We start from the raw sequence: 26889 nt of genomic DNA, 5'->3' as shown, positions 1-26889 counted from the left end.
TTAATTTTTTCTTTTGTTAGCAGAGAGCTTTTTTCGACAAACTGACAACAATGGAGAATCATATGGGACAATCTATTCAGTGACGAGATGGCTTATGAATTAAGGTACAATTTCTAGATATGAAAATAGACCAGCTCTCTATAAACAGTTAATTAGAAGCACTATTATCAAGGGCAGACATTTGAAGATTTCTGCTTATAAGTCCACAGAGTCAGTAAAGGACAGTACGGAGGAGAGAGATTGGTCCTTTTCTCCATTTCTTCCCTTTCCAGTCTCCTCATCTCTAAAGCATGATGGAGCTTCAGGGCTGGGGCTACTATACAATACCCTTCACCCTTCCAAGTGTCAGAAAGAAGTTCTGGAATTGAGTCCCTATATTCCTGGAAGCAAAGGGGATGAGCCAATCCATTCTAATGCACACATCTTCCTGAATTTTTATCCTGTTTTCTGTGGAAACAGTGGGGAATGTAATAACTTTGCAATTTAAATGTGATGAACAATATGAGAGTTCCACTACTGAATTATAAAAATTTCATTTTGGACAAGGTCAATTTAAGTTGTTTTTCCTCCTCAGTGATCTGTCAGTGTAAAACAATTGTTACATGAATAATTTTACTACAGTTGGCATTTTAAAATCTTCCATAATTTGTATTATAAAACTCTGAACACTTTTCCAGAGAACTACCATTTAAAAATGTTTTGCTCTCTGCTGTCAATTTAAATAAAACCTAAAATAAAGATTATTCTTACCTGGAACATTTACTGAGTCTATTGAAATAGAGATAATAGAATATTATTATTTTCCACTGTATATTTAAATTAGCAGGCTTGTTAGGTTTGTTTAAAGCAGGTATGTGGAATTGATTCGTTTTCCATTTTCTGGTACTTACAAAGAACTGAGAACTCAGATTCTGTACAGTGATTTTGGGGGGTCAGATTTCACTTATATGATTTTACTGTCACACAAGATATATAGGGCGTCTTTCTGTGATTTCATAAAAAAGACAAGAAATATAAAAATTATACATTGAGAGCTAGTCATGATTGGTTGATGATAAAGTATCTAGATGTGCTTACAGAATGCATGCAGAAAGAGCTATAAACCTCGTTATTGGTAAACCTGTGTGACAGGCTGTACCTCAAAACAGCCCCCTATAACCTCTATATTCATCATTTGTGTAGGGTTTTGATATTTCATCATATGAGAGTTCATGATCTGCGGAAACTCATTGTTCTGTCAAAATGTGTATCATCGTTGTGTATGGAGTTATGACATTTTGTTATATGGTTGCTATTTAAATATGTTGTGAGTCTGGGAGTCGCGCACTGTTAGTTCTACAGTGGCAACAGAGGAGATGACCCATAAACAGATGCATGTTAAGCGACCATCACCAGCCATTGACCAGCAGGGGAACTGTAAACAAGATATTTACAATTCAATAAGAGACAGTTGCACAAGCACCACACAATGAGGATTGCTCAACTCTGTAACTCAGGCTATGTCTACACTATGGACTTGACTTAGCTGCACAACTGTACTGCTACAGCTGAGCCACTGTAAGGTCTTCTATGTAGCCACTCTATGCCGCTGACAGAGCTCTGTCCACACTGGCACTTTTGTCAGTGAAACTTTGTCAGTCAGAGGGGTGGGTTTTTTTACACCCCTGACCATCAAAAGTTTTATGGACAAAAGCTCTAGTGTAGACAAAAGCCTCAGCAAGGTCCACCAGGACATGTCTGGGCAGGGGTGAAAGTGAGCCGGTGCGGGCTGGTAGTCCATACCGGTAAGAACCCGCACCGGCCAATACCTAGCCCACATTAAAGTGATGCCACAGCAGCACTTTAATATCCCTGCCCCTTTTGCCTCCCCTGTCGGCAGCCCTGCTGGTAGGGTCCGTACCTGCAGGGCTGCCGATGGGGGGAAGGGGCAGCGACGTTAAAGCGCTTTAAGGATGGTCCTTTGCTGCGGCGGTGCTTTAAGGATCCTCAAAGCGCTGCCACGGCAAAGGACCATCCTTAAAGCGCTGCCGTGGCAGTGCTTTAAAGTCTCTGCCCCTTTCCTCCTTCGGCGGCCCTGCAGGTAGGGTCCATACCGGCAGGGCCGCCAACAGGGGAGGCAAAAGGGGCAGGGATATTAAAGCATTGCCGCGCTTTAAGGATGGTCCTTTGCTGCGGCAGCGCTTTAACGGTCCTGTGCGCCCCCACCCGGTCAGCAGGGGGGCACAGCAATGTTAAAGCGCTGCTGTGGCAAAGGGCCCTGCAGCACTTTAATGTTCCTGCCCCTTTGGCCCTCCCTCCCCCGCAGCCTCCGACGGGTGTTAGGGGCAAAGGGAGCAGTTGCCCTTGGGCCGGCGATTTAAAAGGGCCCGGGGCTCCAGATGCTGCTGCCGCGCGGAGCCCCAGATCCTTTAAATCAACACGGGAGCCCCGGGCGGCACGGGCCAGGTGGCCCAAAAGGGCTGATTGGGGGATGCTGACCCCTAGCCCTGCCCCTTCGGCCCGAGGCCCCGCCCCTTCCGGGGGCCAGAGGCCCCCCCCCAGCCCGTACCGGTAAGTGGCCTAACTTACTTTCACCTCTGTGTCTGGGACAGTATCTTTTTCATGGACATGAATGGAGAGTATAAAATAAGGGACAATGGCATCATGAGACCACCTTTCTCCTCCTGTATTTACTTTGAAGGAAAAAAGAATGCTGGGGAGACAAAGAGTAAACTGGGGAGACTGGTCCCAGGCTCAGAAGGAAATTCAGCCTGTGTATTAATAACTGAATCTGCCTGCAGAATACAGGGGGGTGAGAAATGCTGTTGATTCTAAACTTACTGCGTCTGATAAACCTTAGGATTTAGAATGCAGGTTTACCTTTTATTTCTTAGGTAACTATCTCTGACTTTTATGCCTAACACTTATAATCACTTCATCTATCTTTCTGTAGTTAATAAACTACAGAATGTTTTATCGTTACCAGTGAGTTTATCTAAAGTGCTTGGGGAATCAGCTCAGAATACAAAGGCTGGTGCATGTCCACTTGCTTTTGACAAAGTGGTGAACTAATTAATGAGCTTGCATTGTTCAAGAGGGTCTTGAGCAGTTTAAAACAATATATTTCAGGGGCACAGGACTGAGGACTCGGGGCAGGGGGGAGGGTTTTTCTGGTGTTTCCCTGTGTATGCTTCATAAGTGGCTTAGAGAGCATTCATGCAATTTTGCTGGGTATGTCCCTATATGTTGTTGACTGAGTGATCACAGAATCTTGAGAGGTTTGCTGCTTGGCACTAGCAAAGCATCATGAAAGACAGCCCAGCATGGAGAGTTCCAGGCTGTACCTTGGTGATCTGTCACAACCTGTAAAACTCATTGAACTATTATACATACATCTAAAATTAGTACTAATAAATATAGAAAAAATGGGGCTATTAAAAAAAAATTCTTCCAGGCAGTTGACCTGAAAGTAAGATACAATAGCCATTATAGTAATGTGAGTGAATATTTTAAAGAATGTAGAATTTGTCAGCACCCCAACTTGACTGAAAATGTAGAAGTGATAATCATTCTTGCTAAATAATGAAAGCCACACATTGGTGAAGAGGTGGGGTTGAACATGGTTCTTGATGATTTGTCAGTACACATAATGGGAAGCAATATAACGAGAACTACTTGTTAGAATATAGATATTCAGGACTGCCTATAAAGGCCTATACTTTAAGAACTTAGGTGTATTTTTATCACTTAGCTAGTTATAAAGGTATAAAACAAAGAATTAAAATCACAGTCCGCCTCTGTATGGGCCTTCTCTCACTAGGATAGTCAGAGGCCTTGTTCTTAGGCTAAGGCCTGTTCTGATAGTGCCCATCACCACCAGATAAAGAAACAGATTTTAAGATGGGTAATGAAAACTTAGTTTGAAAGCATTCTATTTTGGCAAGAAATCACTTATTAATGGTTGTGGTAGTGAAACTCTCATTTCTGTATTGTTTTATTTTTATGGCACCCAATTTTTTATTGGTTAATCTGTCAGTTTTTTTAATTGTTTTTGTTTGCTGTATAATTAATTTTGTTAGGTGTAAATTAATTAGGGTAGTGAGATATAATTGGTTAGAGAATTATATTACAATATGTTAGAATTGGTTAGTTAAATTTCAGTAAAATGATTGGTTAAGGTATAGCTGAGAATATTACTATATAAACTGGGATCAGACAGGAAGTGGAGGGGAAGGAAATTGGAATCATGTTTGGTAATGGGGGGACGGGAATAGGAAACGGGAACAGGGACACAGGCAAGGGTCTGTGGCATCAGAGCTGGGAAGGAGGACACAGGGTAAATACTCTGTGGCATCAGAGCTAGGAATGGAACACTGGGGAACAAACTCTATCGGCATATAGAGATAAGTCTGACTGGTGTGAAGGGCTTCAGAATATGCTTGCTTGGAAACTAACCCCAATAAAGATTGCGTTGTCTGTGCTTCAGACTTCTGGTCTTTTGCTGCTTGCTGTCTGCATGACAAGAACCAGGGAAGTGGGAGGGTGGAGGAAAAGCCCTCTAACTCTACTAGTTATTTGTTTTTAATTATTTCAAGTTAATAATATGCGGCACAGATATAACATTCCACATGTCTAAGTACTTTGGAAATATTATCTAGTTTGTTTGTAAATATGTGTCTCTCTGATGGAAGCTTTATTTACACTACACTTTGTTCTGGAGAAATGTGTTAAATTAAAATTAGACACCGTAACATGCAATGTACCAAGACAAGAGAGGTGCTTGAATGAAAAAGGATTTTATTGAAACTTTGATATAGGGCCCCATCTAACATTGGTATTTGTATCAAATAGAAGGTTTTTAAAGCTACACTATCAGGGGCCAGATTGTATCATTAAGTCATAGCTGTGAATATAGTGCACAAAGGCTCCTGGGAGCACTGTTATTATGCCACTCCCTAAGGCCTGGTCTACACTAGGAGGTTATGTCGAATTTAGCAGTGTTAAATCGAATTAACCCTGCACCCGTCCACACAACGAAGCTATTTAGTTCGACATAGAGGTCTCTTTAAATCGATTTCTGTACTCCTCCCCGACGAGGGGAGTAGCGCTAAATTCGACATGGCCATGTCAAATTAGGGTAGGTGTGGATGGAATTCGACGCTAATAGCTCCGGGAGCTATCCCACAGTGAACCACTCTGTTGACGCTCTGGACAGCAGTCCAAGCTCAGATGCTCTGACCAGCCATACAGGAAAAGCCCCGGGAAAATTTGAATTCCTTTTCCTGTCTGGGCAGTTTGAATCTCATTTCTTGTTTGGACATCGTGGCGAGCTCAGCAGCACTGGCAACGATGCAGAGCTCTCCAGCAGAGGTGACCATGCAATCGCAGAATAGAAAGAGGGCCCCAGCATGGACTGATCGGGAAGTCTTGGATCTGATCACTGTGTGGGGCGATGACTCCGTGCTTTCGGAGCTGCGATCGAAAAAACGGAATGCAAAGATCTACGAGATCTCCAAAGCCATGACGGAGAGAGGATACAGCCGGGATGCAACGCAGTGCCGCGTGAAAATCAAGGAGCTGAGACAAGGCTACCAGAAGACCAAAGAGGCAAACGGACGCTCCGGATCCCAGCCCCAGACATGCTGTTTCTACGAGGCACTGCATTCCATTCTAGGTGCAGCCGCCACCACTACCCCGCCAGTGACCGTGGACTCTGACAATGGGGTATTGTCGACGGCCACTTCCTCAGAGATGTTCGTGGACGGGGAAGATGAGGAAGGAGATGAGGAGGACGAGGCAGTCGACAGCGCATACAACGCTGATTTCCCCGACAGCCAGGATCTCTTCATCACCCTCACGGAGATCCCCTACCAACCCTCCTCAGGCGTTAACCCGGACCCTGAATCAGGGGAAGGATCAGTCGGTAAGTGTTTTAAACATGTAAACATTTATTTTGATCAGAACAGGAATGGAATATTAACAATGGGTTTTTCATGATTACTTTGCCCTAGGCGCTTTACTTTTTAGTCCTTGCCAGTGCAACCACTGCAAAAGTATCTCCAAATGTCCGGTTTTGCATGATTACTTTGCCCTAGGCGCTCTACTTTTTAGTCCTTGCCAGTGCAGCTACTGGAAAATTGTGTCAATATGTCCGGGAATAGAGCAGAAATCCTCCTGGGACATCTCCACGAAGCTCTCCTGGAGGTAATTTGAAAGCCTTTGCATTAGCCTTTGCATTGGGGAGAGCGGCCTTATTGCATCCTCCATGGTAGGAAACTTTTCCGCGCCAGGCTAGCAGCAAGTACTCTGGGATCAGTGCCTCGCACAGCATGGCCGCATACGGCCCCGGTTTTTGCTGGCATTCACGCAGCATGCAGTCTTTCTCTGTGTCCGAGATCCTCATCAGAGTGATATCACTCATGGTGACCTGCTTTAAATTAGGGGAATGTTAGTATTGGGACTGATTGCCTGTTCCTTTCCATAACGGTAACCGGCGATTTACAGCCACGCAGTGGAGGCGGGACAGGGACAGCATACAGGGATCTTTCCCGGGGACAGCCGCGAGGGGGGTGGGACAGGGGCAGAGTTCATGCTGGCCGGATTGCCGGCAGCAGGAACTGGCCAACACTAGGGGCACTGCTTTGAACGTGAAAGGAGGGCACTGCTATAAATTAAGCTTTCAGCAGCCAAAAGTCTACTGCTTACCATGTCCGCCTGCTAGCTGAATTCCGCTGTCCTGCCCTGCTTGTGTGATCTGTACTCCAAGACCCCAGGGACTGAATGCGAAGGCCGAAAATTCGACCTTGTCCTGAGTGCGCACGTGATAGGTGCTGTGCATGGTCTTGTTCACAGAGAAAGACTATGTTCATTGTTCACAAAAATGTATCTTTGTGAGGAATTCACTCCCTTTTTCCCATCACACAGCTGCGAGTGTCTCCCGACCTATACCGGCATCCCCCTCCCAGAGGCTGGCGCAGATTAGGCACTGAAAGAGAAGGACACGGGACGAGATGTTCTCCAAACTTGTGGGCTGCTTCCGAGCCAAGGCAGCACAGCACACCCAGTGGAGGGAGAACATGTCGCAATACCAGCGATCACACAGCGAACGGGAGGACAGGTGGTGGCAGGAAGACCAGCAGGCGACTCAAACGCTCCTTGGACTAATGAAGGAGCAAATGGACATGCTCCGGAGTCTTGTAGATGTTCTGCAGGACCGGAGGCAGGAGGACAGAGCCCCGCTGCAGTATATCTCTAACCGCCCTCCCGCGCCACAAAGTCCCATCCCCCCCTCACCCAAAGTCCCAAGAAGGAGGGGCGGCAGGGGCCGTGAAAACAGTCACTCCACCCCTGCAGACTGCTCAAGTACCAGACGGCTCTCATTCCCAAAGTTTTGATAAGTCCTTTCCTTCACTCCAAAAGCACCTCACCCAAGCCCCCGTCCCAGTGTCATCCCCTAACTGTGTAGTTGTTAATAAAAAATACGTTTCTGTTCATTACTGTTTCCGTCATGTTCTTTTAGAGGAGAGTGTGTTTGAAGGGGGGAAAAGGGGTTGGTAATTGGAGAGGACAGTCACCTTTACCAGGGTACAGACACGGGGGTAGGTTCAGCAGCAGGTCACACACACATTGCAGTCACTAGGCACCCTGGTCAGTCTGGGAGGTGGTTTTCATGTTCTGTGGGGGGGGGCTATGTGAGTTTGTGGCAGCAGGGGATCTGTAACCGTCCTCCCCAGCCACAAAGTCACATAGCCCCCATACACAGAGTTCCGAAAAGGAGGGGTGGCAGGCTCCGTTGAAACAACCAGTCCACCACTGTGGACCGCTCTAGGAGCAGGAGCCTGTCATTCCTCGAGTTTAGAAGCGTCCTTTCCATCACTACACCCGCTCCCCACCACAGTCTGCGTCCCAGTTTCAACTCTTTATCACGAAACCCTTAATAAAGAAAACGGTGTTAATGAACAAAGTTCCATTTATTTTATTTTTAAAGGTGTGTTGGAAGGGGGGCAACGAGGTGAGGGAGGTATGTAACTGGAGAGGATAGTCAACAGTAAGTGGGTAAAGAAACGGGGGCAGATTCAGCTTCTCTTTAAACAAACTTAATAGTCACAGGTTACCCTGCTCACTGTGGAACCTAGCTTTCAAAGCCTCCCGGATGCACAGCGCATCCTGCTGGGCTCTTCTAATCGCCCGGCTGTCTGGCTGGGCATAATCAGCAGCCAGGCGATGTGCCTCAACCTCCCACCCCGCCATAAACGTCTCCCCCTTGCTCTCACAGAGATTGTGGATCACACAGCAAGCTGCAATAACAATGGGATATTGGTTTCGCTGAGATCAGAGCGAGTCAGTAAGCTTCTCCATCTCCACTTGAGATGTCCAAAAGCACACTCCACCACCATTCTGCACTTGCTCAGTCGGTAGTTGAAGAGTTCTTTTTCACCATCCAGGGCGCCTGTATAGGGCTTCATGAGCCAGGGCATTAGCGGGTAGGCTGGGTCCCCGAGGATCACTGTAGGCATCTCCACATCCCCAACAGTTATTTTCTGGTCCGGGAAGTAAATACCTTCCTGCAGCCATCTAAACAGATCAGAGTTCCTGAAAACACGAGCGTCATGAACCTTGCCGGGCCATCCGACGTTGATGTTGGTAAAACGTCCCCTATGGTCCACCAGTGCTTGCAGCACCATTGAAAAGTAGCCCTTTCTGTTAATGTACTGGCTGGCCTGGTGCTCCGGTCCCAGGATAGGGATGTGAGTTCCATCTATAGTCCCATCACAGTTTGGGAATCCCATCGCCGCGAAGCCATCTATGATGACCTGCATGTTTCCCAGGGTTACTACCTTTGAGAGCAGTAGCTCAACGATTGCGTTGGCTATTTGCATCACAGCAACCCCCACGGTAGATTTGCCCATGCCAAAGTGGTTCGTGACTGACCGGTAGCTGTCTGGCGTTGCAAGCTTCCAGAGGGCTATGGCCACTCGCTTCTGGACAGTCAGAGCTGCTCGCATCCGGGTGTCCTTGCGCTTCAGGGCAGGGGACAGCAACTCACAAAGTTCCAGGAAAGTTCCCTTACACATGCAAAAGTTTCGCAGCCCCTGTAATTCATCCCAGACCTGCAGCACTATGCGGTCCCACTAGTCCGTGCTTTTTTCCCGGGCCCAGAATCGCCGTTCCACAGCATCAACATGACCCATTGCCACCATGATGTCCACGGTGCGGGGTCCCGTGCTTTGCGAGAGGTCTGTGCCACTCTCAGACTTAATGTTCTGACCGCGCTGCCGTAGCCTCCTCGCCCAATTTCTCAGCATCTGCCTCTGAAAAAGGTGGATGATAAGGTGCGAGGTGTTGACAACGGCCATAACTGCAACAATGGTCGCAGCGGGCTCCATGCTCGCAGTGCTGTGGCGTCTGCGCTGTCACTCAACAGAAAAGTGCGTGAACCGATTGCCCGCCGGCACTTTCAGGGAAGGAGGGCGGGAGTGACGGTTGAATGATGACCGTTACCCAAAACCACCCTCGACACATTTTTTTCCCCAGCAGGCATTGGGGGCTCGACCCAGAATTTCAATGGGCAGCGGGGGCTGCGGGAACTGTGGGATAGCTGCCCACAGTGCACCGCTTCCAATGTCGACGCTTGCCCCGTTAGTGTGGACTCACAAAGTCGAATTGTAATATCAGTTCCACTAATTCGATTTAAGTAAAATCGAACTACTCTCGTACTGTAGACGTACCCTAAGAGTATGTGGCATACACTTCTCTCTGCAGCCAGCTAAGAATATCAGAAGTAGAGACAGCTGTAAAAGCTGGAACTCACAGGGTGTGGATGACTGTTCATTTGTTTATGTCTGTAGTTTATAGTTTTCATTCATAAATCCCGCCTCCTGTTTATGGTTCATTATGTTTCCATGTGTCATGACACGAGTGGTCATAGTCTGAACTGAAGAGGTGGTTTTCAACCTGTGGCCCATAGACAATGTCTAAGGGGTCTGTGAAAGGTGACTATGAAAATAAAGTTTCAGATCCCGGAAAAGGTATTCAATTTTTCTGATCAATCAAAAACATGTGAGTACCGCCCCCCTTCAGTTCAAAACCTGGAAGTGTTGTTAACATAGAAGCCCACCATTTAGTGCCCTTTGTCACGTTGCAAAAAATGCCATGCTGTGAATGTGCAACATTTATAGTTGAATTCTGTTCAGTCAGTTTTCAGTCTAAGATTTCTATGATAGGGGTCTGAGAACCACAGGTTGAATTTCCAAAGGGTTCTGCATCTCATTCAAAAAACTTTAGGGGTCCACAAATGAAAAAATGTTGAAAACCACTGAACTATAGTGAATCTGTGTTGGCACTTGGCCTAATAATCTTGAACGATATTAAGAGAGATCTTGAAGCTTGGTATCATATGGATTTATAAACCAAAGCACCTACTGGTCTGGCATTGTTTGCATTTGTTTGTATTCATTATAATAAAAACCTTAGCAAAGAAGTTCCAGCCTGAATGAACTTATTAGGAACCCAAGAAAATATGTCATAGTTCAGGGCAACTGCACCTGTATTCCCCACTTATGGCCCACCAAGCACACCCACTCTAGGTTCCAAATTCCTCATGTCTCCTGGGCACAGAACCATGTCACTTTCCCTCATGTCCAGGGTTTTTCCAGGCTGCACAGTTCCCTGCCTAGACTGTGATATTCCCAGCAAGCCAGACTGCCTAAACAGACCAGCATCTGTGCTTTGCTTTTTCTCCAGAGGTTATGAATACCATAGTGGCCTGGAGTTATAAGTTACCACATAGTTCTTTCTAAGCAAGTACATTTATTCTTAAGGTGAAAGCATTATAGAGAAAACATATTACAAATAATAAAATATCCTACATGCATACTAAAAAGCTTATCAGAAGTCACCTGAACTCCACCCTCAGGTGCTGGTAGGTGTCAGTCCTTCAAAACCCATGGTTCCTAGCAGTCTCAGATTAAGAATCAAAACAAGCATGAATAGTTCCATCTTTCCTTTATACTGCTTAGGCCTTTGATTGTGGTCTCATGTAACAGGTAATCGGCAATCTCTCATTCCTCAGGGATCAACCTCAAAAGGCTTGGGCTTTCCATAATCAGAGGTGGGAAATTTGCATTCACCTTTCCCTACACATTCTCCAGGAAATTCACTGAACACTTTTTTGTTTCAAAATTCCATTCTTGTCCAGCATATTGTTCAATATAGTCCTTTGATCCTCCAGGTCTCACGTCTGTCACATCTCCCCCCTTGAGAGACTATATACAATTCTGGCTAACAACAATACATAAGCCATTCATTTAATACAATGTACCCCAAAGATATTTAAATTTAATTCAGTAAGGTCTCTCAGGGCTATGGCAGGAAATTGCCATATCTGGTACAGGGCCCAATCCAGTAGGTCGCCTCTGAGCACAGATTAGGCCTTGCACACATCTCAAGCAGCCAAACAGCTATCTTCCCCTACAGTGCATGGGTCAGTAAGCAGAGCTAGGCAACTATCTATAGCCTGGATTTAGGCGTCAATCTCTGTGAGAGGGGCGGGTTTCAGGATACACCCCTAAAATCAGCATGTCCTATTGGCTAGTTTAGGCAGCTCCCGGCCTTGAATGCTGGCTTTTGTGGATTGCATTCTAAGGCATTCATTGTTCAGAGCGCATAGACACCTACCTCGGGCATTGTGGATCACAGTGCTGCTCCTGTGATTTTCTATGCATCTAACAGTTAGATGTCAACATGTGATGCTGAGTGTCACAGTGCCTATATCCAGTCTGTCTATAACATGCTTTATTTCATTTTCTGGGCAAAAAGTTTTTATCCTTCATGTGACAATATAGGAAACACAAGAGAGTCTTGATTGTTCCTATAGAAAGGGATTCTTATGTGTCATAAGAATTTAGTGGCCATTTTGGCTTTCCTTGAAAGTAACTTTATTCCTATGATCTTTAGTGGTAGCTGGGTAATTCCTGATGGCAGGCTTCAGCAAAAGGACTAACTTACATGCATATATCTATATTAAAGAGGTCTTTGTTATACTTTTTTTTTTAAAAATTAAATGATTCCTGTGCTTTGCCAGTCTACATATTAACATATGACAGGAATTTATTTTTATATTGTTAATAAACATTTGAATTTCAGTACAAAGTAACATTAGAAAGAGAATAGATGTTTGGAATCCTTTTCTAATGAACATTTCTCAATTGCTTTGTGGAGGATCTTGCATAGGAGAAACAGAGTTTACTTTCTTCTTACTTTGTTTCAACCTGCCATTTTAAAGAATCAGAATAGAGGAATATAGGATCCACGTTGCCCAAAAGTCCAACAATGGCCAATACTAAATGCTTCATAGGAAGCTTTAAAACCTCCATAATAGACAATTATGAATAACCTAAATCAACTAACATTAGTGATAGGTTTAATAGGATGGATATTGCAAACATTACCTTGCTAAATATGATCATGTGATAATTTCATTGGCTAGTGAGACTGGTTATGGTTTATTGAGTTATTTATAGCAAAGGTTTTCAAATTATTTTGACGTCAAAGTGAACAGCTTGAAGAATATGGAGACACAGTGGGATGTACAAACTGAGAATAAAATGAGTGCTCTTTGGTCTTGGGAGATAGCCAAGACATTTATCAGCCAAAATCAGAGAAAAAACATGATTTTGGAGTTCAGGATCAGCAATGCAGAGAGGTAGATATGGAAAGATACAAATGGAGTTGGATGGGAATTAATATATGGTGCAGTACCAAAAAGCAAGCTGTTCCTAACATGTGCTTAATTCTTTTCAATGAGGCAATAAATCTTAAAAATTGTCTGCTTATTTAATTAATGCTAACTATGGTCCAGACACTGCAGCCTGTCCTCAGACAAAAATACTGCTGATTTTTCAATGGACTTTTCTCAAAGATTTGCATAAGGAAGTCCTGCCCAAAAGTCCTGCCCAAAAGAAATAATAGTATATTTCCACTATTTCATATCTGATTTGATCCCAAGCAATCTATACTAAACATTTTTAAACAATTTGTTTAGGCTTTGCGGTATTCTACAGAAGCAAATAGCTTTAGAAAATAACTTCTTTATCTAAAAAGCATGTTCTTGAATAAGTTAATGAAGCAATTTTACTTAAGGAAGTAACTAAATCCTAACAAATTTCCAGGGGCAGATATTGCTTTTGAGATCCACAGCAGATGTAATTCAAGGATTTTGTCATCAGATCAATAAAAGTGATACATTTAGCCTTCATAATATTCATAGATTCTGAGGCCAGAAGGGACCATTGTGACCATCTAGTCTGATCGCCTGTATAGCACAGGACATAGAACTTCGCTAAAATAAATCCTAGACCATATCTTTTAGGAAAAAAACATCCAATCTTGACTGAACAATTGTCAGTAATGGAGAATCCACCATGACCCTTGGTAAAATATTCCAATGGTTAATTGCTCTCTCTGTTAAAAATGTATGTCTTATTTCTAGTCTGAATTTGTCTAGCTTCCACTTCCAGCCAATGGATCATGTTGTAACTTTCTCAGCTAGGCTGAAGAGCCCATTACACTGGTCTACAATTTTTGAGAAGTCGTCTGCTTCAGAGATAAAATGTGCTATTTATTAGGTATTTTGATGTGCTGAATTGAAATATGACAATTAAAACAACTGATTGGCTACTGTTTCTAAGATATTTAAGTTTTTACACTTTATGTCTATGTATATTGTGTAGATAGTAGAGTTTTAATCATAAATTGTAAACCTAGGTCTTTTCATGTGTTTATGGTTGCTTTACATGATAATATTTCACCTGTCCTGTTTATGTAACACTTTAAAAATCAGCAAAAGGGTTATATAAATAAAATTGATTATGAAACAAAAGGCAAAAAACTATTATGTACATAGTTTAATCCTATTCAGTGTCTATTCGGCGCTTCTTGGCTTGTCTCTTGTATTCATTAAATGGAGCATCTCTTGTCACTGTCCAGCAATAGTCTGCAAGCATTGATGGGCTCCATTTGCCCTGATAGCATTTCTCCATTGTTGCAATGTCCTGGTGAAATCGCTCGCCGTGCTCGTCGCTCTCTGCTTTGCAGTTGGGTGGAAAAAAATCTAGATGAGAGTGTAAAAAATGTATCTTTAGTGACATGTTGCAACCAAGGCTTTTGTATGCCTTGAGGAGGTTTTCCACCAACAACCTGTAGTTGTCTGCCTTGTTGTTTCTGAGAAAATTTATTGCCACTAACTGGAAGGCTTTCCATGCCGTCTTTTCCTTGCCACGCAGTGCATGGTCAAATGCATCATCTCAAAGAAGTTCACGAATCTGAGGACCAACAAAGACACCTTCCTTTATCTTAGCTTCACTTAACCTTGGAAATTTTCCACGGAGGTACTTGAAAGCTGCTTCTGTTTTGTCAATGGCCTTGACAAAAGTTCTTCATCAGACCCAGCTTGATGTGTAAGGGTGGTAACAAAATCTTCCTCGATTCAACAAGTGGTGGATGCTGAACACTTTTCCTCCCAGACTCCAATGACTGTCGGAGTGGCTAATCTTTCTTGATGTAGTGGGAATCTCTTGCACGACTATCCCATTCGCAGAGAAAACAGCAGTGCTTTGTGTATCCAGTCTGCAGACCAAGCAAGAGAGCAACAACCTTCAAATCACCACAAAGCTGCCACTGATGTTGGTCATAGTTTATGCACCTCAAATGTTGTTTCATGTTGTCATAGGTTTCCTTCATATGGACTGCATGACCAACTAGAATTGATGGCAAAACATTGCCATTATGCAGTAAAACAGCTTTAAGACTCATCTTCGATGAATCAATGAACAGTCTCCACTCATGTGGATCGTGAACGATGTTGAGGGCTGCCATCACACCATCGATGTTGTTGCAGGCTACAAGATCACCTTCCATGAAGAAGAATGGGACAAGATCCTTTGGACGGTCACGGAACATGGAAACCCTAACATCACCTGCCAGGAGATTCCACTGCTGTAGTCTGGAGCCCAACAGCTCTGCCTTACTCTTGGGAAGTTCCAAATCCCTGACAAGGTCATTCAGTTCACCTTGTGTTATGAGGTGTGGTTCAGAGGAGGAGGATGGGAGAAAATGTGGGTCCTGTGACATTGATGGTTCAGGACCAGAAGTTTCATCCTCTTCCTCTTCCTCGTCTGACTCAAGTGAGAATGATTCTGGTGCATCAGGAACCGGCAGTCCTTCTCCGTGGGGTACTGGGCGTATAGCTAATGGACTGTTTGGATAATGCACAGTCCACTTTTTCTTCTTTGACACACCTTTCCCAACTGGAGGCACCATGCAGAAGTAACAATTGCTGGTATGATCTGTTGGCTCTCTCCAAATCATTGGCACTGCAAAAGGCATAGATTTCCTTTTCCTGTTCAACCACTGGCGAAGATTTGTTGCACAAGTGTTGCAGCATATGTGTGGAGCCCACCTCTTGTCCTGATCTCCAATTTTGCAGCCAAAATAAAGGTGATAGGCTTTCTTAACCATAGTGGTTATACTGCGCTTTTGTGATGCAAAAGTCACTTCACCACAAACATAGCAGAAGTTATCTGCACTGTTCACACAATTACGAGGCATCTCTGCTCACTTTGGCTAAAGAGAAATGTGTCCCTTTGCAAAATCAAACACTGACAAATAAGAGAGCACGACACTGTATGATTTCTAGAGCTGATATAGGGAAATTTGTTCAGCAGAGTGATGTAAGCTTCGTTACGATTGCATCATCCATGACTTCTAGAAATAACATGATGCAATTCATATCATGTATGACGCAATACCAGCTTCAGATTGCATCATTCATTGTTTTGCCTAAAAAGCAAGTACTGTCCAAACCCAGTCATAGATTTATTCATAGATCCAGTCGAAGATGTATTTTAGTCATTTCTGGTTTAAATTGAGATCCCTTCCCTTTATAACTCACTTATCCTCCGCCTTTCCCAAGTCAAGGGTCGTATATACTGACCCAATAGCATATCTTGAAAACTAGAGCCAATCAACAATTTTAAGCATCATTTTCGTTCTCAGTGACCCAGAATTAGTAAAGTTTGACTACATTTATTTCAGAAGCATTTTGGCTGTAGAGCAGTGTTATTAAACATTTTCCCCCATGTAGATACTTATAGATAAGGATATGTTTTAGTCACAGGGTTTTTAGTAAAAGTCATGGACCAGTCACGGGCTGCTCCAGGGGAAGGGGGGCAGCCGAGGCTGCCACAGCTGCTCTGGGGGAAGGGGGGCAACCCAGAGCCCCGCAGGTGCTGGGAGGGGCAGCCCTGGGTCCAGCAGCTGATCCAAGACTGCTGCTCCAGGCAGCATCCAGGACCGCTGCTGCTCCTGCATCCCCCTGGGCAAGCTGCCTGCGGCTGCCCAAGCAGCATCTGGTTCGGGCAGCCTTGGGGTCAGCCACACTGCTGCTACAGAAGTCACAGAGGTTCTGGAAAGTAACGGAATCCGTGCCTTCCGTGATCTCCATGACAGACTCACAGCCAGTGGTCCCCAAACTTGGGGTGCATCCTCCCCAGGGGGGTGCAGAGGAACATGCGGGGGGGGGATGTGTGGTGGGGCCTGAGCCATGTCCCCCCATGGGGGGGGCAGGGAGGGAGCACCACCCAGCTCCCCTCTGCCCCCAGCCCAGCTCCGGCCCCAGCCGCAGCTCTGCTCCGCCTCCTGTTCCACCTCCAGCCACAGCTCCACTACACGCCCTGTCCAGTTCTAACCACAGCTCCACTCTTCTCCCTGCTCCACACACTGCTCCGGCCCCAGCCACAGCTCCTCTCCACCCCCCTGCTCCATCCCCAGCCCAATTCTGACCTCATTCCCTCTCCGCCCCCAGGTCAGCTCCTCCTCAAGCCCCAGCTCCTCCCCCATACCCAGTTCTGCCCTCAGCTCCACCTTCAGCCCAAGCTGAGCCAACTGTGCAATAATGGAGGGAGAGGTACAGACAGATTCCATTACTGGTTAAGAGGGGACATAACAATAAATGTTTGGGCATCATTGTTATAGAATGTAATCAAGCCACCTTTAACCTGGTCTTTGTTAAACTAACTAGATTGAGTTCTTTGAGTCTATCGTAATAAGGCAAGTTTTCTAATTCTTTAATTATTTTTGTCGCTCTTCTCTAAAGCATGTCAAATTTATTAATATCATTCGTGAATTGGGGGCATCAGAAATGGACACCGCAGTCCAGCAGCAGTCGCACCAGTGCCAAATACAGAGGTAAAATAAACTCTCTATTCCTACTCAAGATTCCCCTCTTTATGTATGCCAGGAACAAATTAGCTCTTTTGGTCACAGCATCACAATGGGAAGTCTTGTTCTGATGATTATCCACCATGACCCTCAAATCTTTTTCAGAGTCACTGCTTCCCAGGATAGTGTCCCCCATCCTGTAAGCATGGCCTACATTCTTTGTTCCTGGATGTATACATTTACATTTTGCTGTATTAAAAGACACATTGTTTGCTTGCGCCCAGTTTACCGAGCAAGGCAGATTGCTCTGAATCAATGACTTGTCCACTTGATTATTCACCACTCCCCCAATTTTTGTGTCATCTGCAAACTTGATCAGGGACGATTTTATGTTGCCTTTCAGGTCATTGATAAAGATGTTAAATAATGCAGGGCCAAGAACCAACCCCTGTGGGACCCCACTGGAAACAGCTGTTTAATTAATATTCTCTATTTACAATTACACTTTGAGACCTAGCCATTTCTAATCCATTTAATGTGTGCTGTGTTAATTTTATATCTTTCTAGTTTTTAATCAAAATATTGTGCAGTATCAAGTCAAATGCCATTCAGAAGTCTAAGAATATGCCTACATTGCAAAAAAAAAGAAAAAAAAAGCCAGCTGCAGTGCGTTTCAGAGCCTGGGTCACCTGAATTGGGTTTACAGGGCTCATGTTATGGGGCTGAAAATAGCAGTATAGCTGTTCGGGCTCAGGCTGGAGCCCAGGCTGTGCGACCCACCCCCATCACCAGGTTTCAGAGCACGAAGCCTGAATGTCTACACTGCTATTTTTAGCCCCATAGCTTGAATCCCACAAGACCAAATCTGTTGACCTGGGCTCTGAGATCCTCTGCCATGGGTCTCTTTTTTGCATGTATATCCTTAGTATATTACCAAACTTGTAGTCTAATGAATAAAAGATATGAAATTAGTTTCATAGGATCTATATTCCATAATCCCCAGTTGATATTCGTTACTTACATTACCCTCCTTTGATTCTTTATTAATCAAGTCCTGTATCTGCCACTCCATTATCTTGTGCAGGCTCACTGTTAGACTGACAGGACTCTAATGGTTCAGGTAATCCCATTTACCATTTTAAATATTGGTGCAACATTAGCTTTCTTCCAGTCTTCTAGAACTTCCTCAGTGTTCCAACATATACTGAAAATCAACATTATTGGTCCAGCAAGCTTCTGAACCAGCTCTTTTAAAATGAAGATGCATATTTATGCTGGGCTACAAAATTGACTCAATCGTCTCACCTTTTATGGACAGATCTCTCTGGTCCAGATTGTGATACCCTCACTCACCTTGACCTCAGGGAGTAATGGAATTACTTGTTGAGAGAGTAAATCTACCAGAATCTGGGTCTTTGAGTGACAGTAAAAACGATGAGAGAAATTGTGGTCTTCACTAGTGATGGCAGGCACTGTTATGCATTACCAAATGCCTTCAATTTTATAAAGTTTAACTGCTAGTAGTGAGAGAGCACTGCACCAAGGCATCACCTTCTGATGCTTCTTCCATGGACTATATGAACTGAATAGGTGGGAGCAGTCCAATTCCTGGTGTACAAGTGTCCTCATGACAAAAAAACACCTACTCAGACATTGCCATGCTGGCAATCGCAGCAAAAGGACCAGGACTTTTTGGGCACTGTGACTGAACTGCTTACTGTATCCAGATAAATTATCCTCCCAGGATAGAATTGAGGAACATTGACAATTGGCATGGGGAAGATTCTGAACATGTTCTATGGATAAATATAGAACTTCATTTTCCAGTGCTGTTAATATGGCACTGTTCATGACCTCTAAATATAGTTACAAATTTTAAAATAGAAGTCATGCTACTACATATAGCAATAACAAAACAACAACATGCCTGGAAGAGTTCCTAAAAGCTCACCTTTGACATTTTGGATTACTTGTGTATGCTTTTAGGAGATGAATTAAAATGAAAAACCATGAAGCTACAGAAAAAAATTCACTAGAATTTGGAACATGCTGGCTTCTTTTTCAACTCATTTTAAGCTTTTGTTTTATATTTATATGGTGTTTTTAGGCATTCATCTGAAGTTTTATTATGTGCCACATTGGGAGCGGGATTGGGCCCATATTGTTAAAGTGTAAGGATCTTGATTCTCTTGCCACTAACAGTAGTGCAATATGAGTGTAAAATTACCATTCTGATTTGGAAGTGTTTTTCACCAACTTTGCAGGCACTTTGGAGACGTGTGAACAACTAACCAGAACGGACAAGCTTTCATCAGAAAGTAAGCAGAACCATGACTCCATCTATCCCTGCTAAGTTCTACAGTTGCAATACTCAGACCTCTTAAGCAATGGTATCAAAGGCAGCTCACAATCTAGAAGAATTATCATGGATGCCTGGGCCAGATTCTCTTCATATCACTTTCCCCCCACCCCCACTGCCTGAGTGGTGCAAAGAAGCCAGTATCTTGCTGAAGTGCCCCACAAATAATTTCCTTGGGGACTGAAGGAGTTCTTGGCTGGGGCAAAGGTGGCACAACTGGGTCCTACAACAACTGCTCCAACCCCAGCATATGGGGTGTGTCAAGGTAGGGGCAGGGCACAACACAGCACCACCTGTGCCAGTTCTCTGGGCACATTATATTGAACCAAGCTATATATGTTTAATTTGTTTTAATCCTTCCTCATAAATAATTTCCTCCAGTCTCATAATCATCTTTGTTGCTCTTCTCAGGTTTAACACCAATTTGTGGCTATTTTTGTAGTTTGAGATGCCTGGAACTGTGTGCAATTTTGTAGGTGGGATATCATCATGCAGAATGTCTCTTTCATCTGAATTAGAATTCTACTGTGTTTTATTCTGCTACCACATAACATTATAAACTTTTGCTTAAGTGATTGATAGGTTACTTAGAAATTACTGTTTTACATGTAGATCCCTTCTATTGAATATCTGCTTTAGATTATTTTCCTCCAGCTGTATTATTTGCATTTCCCAGAGTAAAGCACATTTTGTTATTTCATGGCCATATTTCTAACCTTCCTAGTTTTGTTGGTATTATGTATTCAGTAGTGAATGACATTTATCCTGCTTCAGATGGTCCATGTTAAGGATTTAAATGGGTATTAAGTGGTGTGAAGAACTTTATGTGGGGCTGCTGCATGGGGTGAATTTCATATAAGCGCTCGGCTTGTCTACACAGGGAGTCTAATATAATATATATAGAGAGAGAGAGAGAGTGATACCCCTATCTCATAGAACTGGAAGGGACCCTAAAAGGTCATCAAGTCCAGCCCCCTGCCTTCACTAACAGAACAAAGTACTGATTTTGCCACAGGTCCCTAAGTGGCCCGCTCAAGGATTGAACTCACAACCCTGGGTTTAGCAGGCCAATGTTCAAAACACTGAGCTATCCCTCCCACTCCTGCAGCTTTTTGACACACACCACATAATGTACAATACACAAGCTGCCCTACTAGTGTGCACATTGGATGGTGTGTGCCCTCTTTTTTCAATATGCATCATTGTGTACACATGATGGCAGCTTGCTTCTTATGAAGGGCATGACATTCTTGGAGGGTATCCTTTACTTCGCTGCTGAGCCATATGCATTCTGGGATTTTTTCTTGCTGTTCATTGTAGGATGCATAGCAAAAAATGGACTAGTTCAAATTTTAAAAAAACAAACCAAACCATATTTGCTTGCTGAGGGGGCTAGCACCATTTTGGAATCGCTGTTGGCCAGCATGGACCCAACAATGCTCCACATTGGTAGGTTGGTATCCACGACTATGCAAAGGCTGCTTCAGCTGTATTTCAGCACTCAGAATCAGATGATTTTGGCCTTGGACTTTGCTGAGCAGATGATGTGACAGTAGCAACCACTCCTCCAGCAGCAGCAGGAGCTTCAGCACCAGACAATGTAGGAAGAGGAAGATGATGAGGACACCAAGCAACTCATAGTAGAGAACCAGTTCCTGGAGGTGCTTCATACTGTGCAGTGCCATTTCTGGGCTTATGAAGCCAGCATGGACTGGTGGGAACGGATTGTTCTGTAAACCTGGGATGACCAGCAACGGTGAGAGAATTACAGGATGGGGAAGGCAACCTTTTTGGACATACGTACTGAATTAATCTTGGAGCTGCAGCAGTAGTGTACCAACATGAGGTCCCCATATCCAAGGATAAGCTGGAAGCTGGCCACACCCAAATACCAATCGTCTGTGGCAAACCAATTCAGCATGGGGAGATCGACTGTGTGGGCTATTGTCATGCAGGTGTGTGATGCCATGGAAAAAGTACTGTCACATCGGGTTATAAAGCTGGATAATGCTAAGGAGATTATTGATAGCTCTGCACTATGGGGTTCCTGAGCTGTACAGGGGAAATTGATGGGACCCATGTGCCTATTATTTTCCTCCCTGATCAGGGATCAAAGTTTAGAAACAGAAAGGGTTATTTCTCCATAGTGTTCCAAGGACTAGTTAACCACCATGGTAGGTTTATGGGCATGAGGGTAGCATGATTTGGAAGAGGCCATGATGATAGCATCTTTCAGAACTCAGTTCTATTCACCTTAATGGAAAAAGGACAGTTTGCTCCCAGGAACGCTATTGACATTAATGGTGTGGACATTGCTCCAGTTATCCTTGGCTTATCCTCTGCTTCCCTCATTAATGAATCCATTCCCAGGCCACTTGGACAGAAGGAAGGAATGGTTTAACTACCACCTCAGTAGTTGAAGAATGGCAGAGGAGTGTGCATTTGGCCGTTTGAAAGGAAGGGGGTACTGGTTGTAGAATAAATTGGAAGCAGCACCAAAGAAGTACCAAAGGTTATAGATGCATGATGTATTTTGGACAATATTTGTGAAAGTAAGAGAGAAAATGTTAACCATGGTTGGGATGCTGAGGTGCAGAGAACTGCTCGGTGGTTTGAACTGCCAGCAAGGCATCCAATATATTATCAGGGAAGCTCATGGCTGTTGTTTTGAATCTCAAGCCTGAAGCTGTGCAGTTGTATGTCAAGCTATAAACCCATGGAAGGGAATGATGGGTGGTGGAATGGATTGTGAGCAGTTCAGTATTGTTTATGTGTGGTAGAAGTGCAACATTATGTCAGTCCTCATTTTACCTCAGGTCTTTGCCTGGGTATCTTTGTAAAACCTTATGAATCATATAAAACTTAATGGTTGCCTGTGTAAAATGCATTGTCAACGCCTTATGAATGAAGTTTTCAATATTTTTATTAAACAACAATCTATTTATGTAACAAATATAAATAAACCTTTAAATGATAATGAAACCATTTTTAATTATGAAACAAACAATCTATTGTCTAACTACAAAGAAACCTTTAATTAAAACAATACTGAAACAAAACATCAATGTGGCGCAGTTGTAGAGCAGGGCACAACACAAAGGTGGTGCCTAAAGGTACAAGCAAATATATATCTTGCCTCTTTGCCTCTTCTTGTTTGTGGACCTTCTGGTGTTGAATGGTTAGGCTTTATGGTCTTCTCTTTCTTGAGTGCCCCTTTAGCACCTTGATTATCCAATGGCCCTCATTGATTGTTTGGCAGGCTTGCTGCTTCTGATATACTTACAATATTTTTTGCTTTTAGTTTTTGTGTTTTCCTAGTCACTCTTTACAATCTTTTTTGGCCTGCCTAATTATACTTTTACACTTGACCTGTCAGAGTTAAAGTACAGCTCTCAGGTAATCCCTTCTGAATTAGCAAATCACGAGTTGCCTAGAATATTTACCAATTCCTATTTAAAGAATAGCTCCAAATGACTATGACCTCGACAGCCTTAAAAGAAGCCTATTTGTAAACACAGGTTTCCAAAATGTATTAAGTTCTTTCAATGTATTGTAGATTGAAAATCATTTTCAGTATATAGCAATAATATAGATCTTCAGCAAAATGCTCAAATGGTACAGTATTTGTGTCAAAGAGCAGTGTCAGGACACTTGTTGCTTTGAACCCTTCCAGCAGGGGTTTCTCCTCTTGGTTACAATATCATGTCAGTTTGCTAGATCAAAATGAGGGACCTCTCAACAAATTCAGGCTGCCCCTTTATATCACAAGCTCTTTCTTTGTCTCCTGGGCCTCTGGAACCTGGCCTGGCGCAGTAGTCACCCCAGAGGGAGGTATTCCTCTGGAGTTGTTTATCTTCCCCAGAACTGCAGTAATTACCCCTTGCTGATTTTAGTTCCTGGTGGGAGAGCTTGGTAAGCCTCCCCCATGGAATTAGAATAAATTCCCTGGCTCACAGAGATAGAGATAACATTTAGAAAATCGATACTATAGTCTTAAAGATATTGCATGTGCCTATAATATTGGCCACACTACTCTCTCATGAGTATAGTGGATTGGCTACTTATTTACAACTACAGCAGAGACTTTATACTCCAGAAATAACTTTCTTTATATCATTTATAATATGTTGTAGTTCTATAAACATTTTGAAGTCAAATACGTTTTTGTTGCAGGCGATTCATGTGAGCCTGTATTCGCCATCTTGGCAAGCCCAATCTGCACTTTGTTTTCTGTGTCTTTATAGTTTTCTCTTTCCCTTTGAACAAGAAGTTTTGTCCTATCTGAATTTTTCCTTCTTTTCATTCATAGAGTCTTGCTGTACAATATTAAAATGGTAGATTTCCTCAAAAATAAAAGACTTGCTAAAATGTTGGGAATGGTTTAGAAGCTCGGTAAAGGTCTACATTGCAATAAAACACCCAAAGCTGGCTTGCAGGGCTTGAGCTACGGGGCTGTTTAGTAGTGGTGTAGACATTTGGGTTCAGGCTCTGGGACCCTGTGAGCAGGGAGTGTCCAGCACAAACATCTACACTGCAATATTAGACAGACACAATGTTAGGTTTTCTTTTCACAGGATGCAAGAAGGGTCTCAGTCTGTGTTCACTCAGAATCTAGGACTCAGCATTGCGAGCTTTGTTACAGTATGAGAAGAAAAATAAATTAACTCTTTATCTACACAGCATGTGCTCTAAGTGCAGTATCCAAACTAAGACCGCCTTTGTAGCAGTATTTTTAAAAAGTGTAAATTTAATCTAGTGTTACCAGTAATTTATGAACATATAGTGTTTAAGCCATTGCTGGATCTTTTCCTTGTTTAATATATATCTATATCAATTATATAGATATAGATATCTCATTAAGTCTCGTTCTTTGTGTCATTCACCATTAACTTCAGCCAGAAGGCTAAATTAACCAGGATCCTTGTCTATCAATGAGTCATTCATACATTTATTTCCAGATAAAGTACTGCTGAATCCAGCTCCGGAGTTCATACAGAAAATCAATATGTTGTTCCATTTGAACTGAAGTATCACCTTACTTTCCGTTTATCCTAGACCTCAGCACCCTAAGGAGATTAAATTGCATAATCTTTATGGTCAGAGTGTAATGAAAAATTCATTCAAATTGGCTTGGATAGAAGCATTGTCACATGAACTGAAAACTGTCTGAAGGACCATCAACAAAGGATAAATGGCAATGAACCATGGGGAAGGAAGGAGCTGTCTAGTAGGATGCCACATGGATTGGTTATACCCTATTTTATTTATTTAATTCCTTTTCCCCACTAATTTTGAAACATTATGTAAAATAGCACCAGGATAAAAATAACAGGAATATTTTAATAAAATATCATTTGGATAACATGAGAGCTAAACTAAGAGATTCTTCCAGACAATTCAGAGGGATATTAGTATTGTACCCTGATAAACCTGAACCGTAACTATTATTAAAACTTTGTATAAATCAGTGTAATTAAGCTACTTCAACACGGGCATGAAATAAAATGGAATAGAAAGGAATGCACCCATTGACATCTAATTTACATTTCAATCTGTATTACAATGTATTACTTGAATACATTCAAGAAAACAAACCAAGGAAGCCCCTCTTCCCACATGCTTATTAAAATACAACCACATAAAAAACTGTAACTATTTTGCAGAGCTATTTGAAAAGGAACTATTATTTCTCATAATGGGTGCAGTTCCGTTAATCAGTAAATATCAATGCCATGTAACTCAAATGAAGGCCCACCATCAGGAGATTTGAGTTCCATAACATTGAAAAAGGAGACCAGATGGCAGCTAAGCCTATTTAAATCCATATTAATGATCTATGAGAGAGACTAAAAAGCACATTAATTAAATTAATAAGTGATTCTAAATTGGGTGATGCTGAAAACACTAACGGCTTGTCTACACAGAGGAGTTTCAACAGGATTAAGAATTAATCTGGTTTGAAAATGCTTGTGTACACACAACACAGTACGTTATAGCTAAGGTTACGATTTTCTCACTGGGGTCGCAGAAGTCACGCAATCTGTGACTTCCTGAGACCTCTGTGACTTCAGCCCATGGCAACGGGGAGCTGCAGGGTCCCCTTACCACCCGCGGCAGCTGGGAGCTGCGCAGTCCTCTGGGAGCTCTGAGACATGACAGGCGGCAGGGCCCCCACCCCCACAGAGCTCCAAGTTGCCATGGGCAGTGGGGGAACTTCAGAGCGGGGAAACCCCGGAGCTCCCAGCCACCGTGGGTGGTGGGGAAACCATGGGGCTCCCAGCCACAGACCCCACAACTGAGCTCCCCATTTTGTCACAGATATTTTTAGTAAAAGTCACAGAAAGGTCAGGGGCTTCTGTGAATTTTTCTGTATTGCCCATGACCATCTGTCTGTGACTTTTACTAAAAATATCTGTGACAAAATCTTAGCCTTAATTATAGCTCACTAACTCTGCATTCATTGCAAAACTCTGGAGTCTTCTTTTGGTGTATTATTTGTGTGCACACAAAGCTGCTGTGGACTGCTTTGGCTGTCTTCCAGTGGCTATCTCACACTGCTTTGCAGATGACCATTACTGACCTGCCTGTTTATCTCCATGCCCTCCCTTGCTCTGGAGTCAAGCTGACCAGATGTCCCCTCCCCTGTTTAAAACCTGACACAAGGCTAGAATTTGCCCATTTGCTCCTGGATTCAAGTACATTGGGATTGTTGCAATATTACTCCAGAAGCCTTACACTATGCCTCAAGCAGTCACGTGGAGATCTACTGAGACCCTGGTCTCATTGCCATCAGGGGAGAAGTGTCAGTGCAGCAAACTCTTGTGTCCAACCACTAGGGTGACCAGATGTCCCGGTTTTATAGGGACAGTCCTGTTTTTTGGGACTTTTTCTTATATAGGTGCCTATTAACCCCACCCCGTCCCGATTTTTCACACTTGCTGTTTGGTCACCCTACCAACCATTGGAATACAAATCTTTTTGTGGACGCTGCTAAGCAGATAACCTAGAGAGACCACAACCGGGATGTTGACTAGTTCTGGGTAAAGAGCAAACAGCTCAGGAGGACGTACATGAAAACAAAAGATAAGAGGGGGAAAAAATCCAGCAAAATACATTAAACCTGTCCATTTTTTGAGGAACTGGACAGGGCTTTGCACAATCTCGGGGGGAGGGATAGCTCAGTGGTTTAAGCATTGGCCTGCTAAATGCAGGGTTATGAGTTCAACCCTTGAGGGGGCCACTTAGGGATCTAGGGTAAAACCAGTACTTGGCCCTGCTAGTGAAGGCAGGGGGCTGGACCTGATGACCTTTTAGGGTCCCTTCCAGTTCTAGAA

The sequence above is a fragment of the Chrysemys picta genome, chromosome 2 (assembly GCF_011386835.1).
Source record: "Chrysemys picta bellii isolate R12L10 chromosome 2, ASM1138683v2, whole genome shotgun sequence".
NCBI lineage: Eukaryota > Metazoa > Chordata > Testudines > Emydidae > Chrysemys > Chrysemys picta.
This window is presented reverse-complemented; position numbering follows the sequence as displayed.